The 2,763-nt window shown below is 30.9% G+C and overlaps 1 non-coding gene across 1 annotated transcript; it reads left to right on the top strand.

Annotated features, from left to right (window-relative positions):
• Nucleotides 1–385: 385 nt before the first annotated feature.
• LOC112753630 (small nucleolar RNA R71) lies at nt 386–493 on the top strand. Its single transcript, XR_003178006.1, has one exon. It is a non-coding gene; the product is annotated as a small nucleolar RNA R71 (small nucleolar RNA).
• The last annotated feature ends 2,270 nt before the right edge of the window (nt 494–2,763 follow it).

The raw sequence follows: 2,763 nt of genomic DNA, 5'->3' as shown, positions 1-2,763 counted from the left end.
TGTAATTCACCTCTGCTATTGTAGGGTTTTCAAGATCATAAGCTTCTTCTTCAGAAGATGCCTCTTGAGTACTGTTGGATGCAGCTTGCATTCCATTCAGACTCTGAGAAATCATATTGACTTGCTGAGTCAATATTTTATTCTGAGCCAATATGGCATTCAGAGTATCAATTTCAAGAACTCCCTTCTTCTGAGGCGTCCCATTACTCACAGGATTCCTCTCAGAAGTGTACATAAACTGGTTGTTAGCAACCATGTCAATGAGTTCTTGAGCTTCTGCAGGTGTTTTCTTTAGGTGAATGGATCCACCTACAGAAGTATCCAATGACATCTTAGCTAATTCAGACAGACCATCATAGAATATATCCAGGATGGTCTATTCTGAAAGCATGTCAGAAGGACACTTTTTGGTCAGTTCCTTGTATCTCTCCCAAGCTTCATAGAGGGATTCACCTTCTTTCTGTCTGAAGGTTTGAACATCCACTCTAAGCTTACTCAGCTTTTGAGGAGGAAAGAACTTGGCTAAGAAAGCCTTGACCAGCTTATCCCAAGAGTTCAGCCTATCCTTAGGTTGAGAGTCCAACCATATTCTAGCTCTGTCTCTCACAGCAAAAGGGAAAATTATGAGCCTGTAGACTTCAGGATCTACTCCATTAGTCTTAACAGTATCACAGATCTGCAAGAATTCAGTTAAGAACTGAAAAGGATCTTCAGATGGAAGTCCATGAAACTTGCAGTTTTGTTGCATCAAAGAAACTAGTTGAGGCTTAAGCTCAAAATTGTTTGCTCCAATGGTAGGGATGGAGATGCTTCTTCCATGTAAATTGGAATTAGGTGCAGTAAAGTCACCAAGCATCCTCCTTGCATTATTATTATTTTCGGCTGCCATCTCCTCTTCCTTTTCAAAAATTTCTGTAAGGTTGTCTCTGGATTGTTGTATTTTAGTTTCTCTTAGTTTCCTTTTCAGAGTCCTTTCAGGTTCAGGGTCTGCTTCAACAAAAATGTTCTTGTCCTTGCTCCTGCTCATATGAAAAAGAAGGGAACAGAAAATAATAATAGGGATCTTTTTTACCAGAGTATAGAGGTTCCCTTGTTGTTAGTAGAAGAAGAAAGGGAATAAGAGTGAAGAAGAATGGATAATCCAAACACAAGGGTGAGGATAAGAGCAGTGATTTGAGATGAAAAGAAGTGTTAGTAAATGAATAAATAAATAGAAGGAGATGAGGGAGAGGGAATTTCGAAAATTAAAAATTAAAATTTAAAGTTAGATTTCGAAAATAGTTTTTTTTTTTTTTGAAAAAGTTTAGTAATTTTCGAAAATTAGGAATGAAATAAAATTAAAATTAAAAATTAAAAACAATTAATTAATTAAAAAGAATTTTTGAAAAAGAGGGAGGTATTTTCGAAAATTAGAGAGGGGAAGTTAGTTAGGTAGTTTTGAAAGAGATAAGAAACAAACAAAAAGTTAATTAGTTAGTTAAACAATTTTGAAAATCAATTTTGAAAAGATAAGAAGATAAGAAGTTAGAAAAGATATTTAAAATTTTTTTTTTGAAAAAGATATGATTTTAAAAAGATATGATAGAAAGATATGATTAGAAATAGTTTTGAAAAAGATTTGATTTTTAAAATCACAATTAATGACTTGATTCACAAGAAATCACAAGATATGATTCTAGAACTTAAAGTTTGAATCTTTCTTAACAAGTAAGTAACAAACTTGAAATTTTTGAATCAAAACATTAATTGTTAATAATATTTTCGAAAATTATGAGATAAAATTAAGAAAAAGATTTTTGAAAAATATTTTTAAAATTTTCGAAAATAAATAAGAAAATGAAAAAGATTTGATTTTTGAAAAAGATTTTGAAAAAGATAAGATTTTTAAATTGAAAATTTGATTTGACTCATAAGAAACAACTAAATTTTAAAAAGTTTTGAAAAAGTCAACTCAAATTTTCGAAAATTTATGAGTGAAAAAGGGAAAAATATTTTTTTTTATTTTTGAATTTTTAATGAAGAAAGAGAAAAACATGAAAAAGACTCAATGCATGAGAATTTTTAGATCAAAACAATGAATGCATGCAAGAATACTATGAATGTCAAGATGAACATCAAGAACACTTTGAAGATCATGATGAAGATCAAGAACATATTTTTGAAAAAATTTTTGATGCAAAGAAAACATGCAAGACACCAAACTTAGAAATCTTTAATGCTTAGACACTATGAATGCAAAGATGCACATGAAAAACAACAAAAGATACAAAATAAGAAAACATCAAGATCAATCAAGAAGACTTACCAAGAACAACTTGAAGATCATGAAGAACACTATGAATGCATGAATTTTTCAAAAAATGCAAGATGAGTATGCAATTGACACCAAACTTAAAAATTGACTCAAGACTCAAACAAGAAACACAAAATATTTTTGATTTTTATGATTTTATTAATTTTTTTGGATTTTTGTATATTATTTTTGAAAAACATATAGGAAAAAGAAAATAAGAAATTCAAAATTTTTAATAAGAATTCCAGGAATCTTTCAATGTTGGCCTAAAGCTCCAATCCAAGGGTTGGGCATGGCTTAATAGCCAGCCAGCTTTAGGATATAAATCAGGCATGCAACAGCTGATATTCAAATTAACTTGCCTCTATGCTGATGGTTGGAAGCCACTATCCAAAAGAATTAGACATGGCTTTACAGCCAGCCAGGCTTCAACATGCTTCATGAAACACTAGAATTCATTCTTAAAAATT

The sequence above is a fragment of the Arachis hypogaea genome, chromosome 15 (genome assembly GCF_003086295.3).
Source record: "Arachis hypogaea cultivar Tifrunner chromosome 15, arahy.Tifrunner.gnm2.J5K5, whole genome shotgun sequence".
Taxonomy (NCBI): Eukaryota; Viridiplantae; Streptophyta; class Magnoliopsida; order Fabales; family Fabaceae; genus Arachis; species Arachis hypogaea.
Note: the sequence above shows the minus strand (reverse complement) of the source record. Positions and strands in the feature narration are given on the sequence as shown.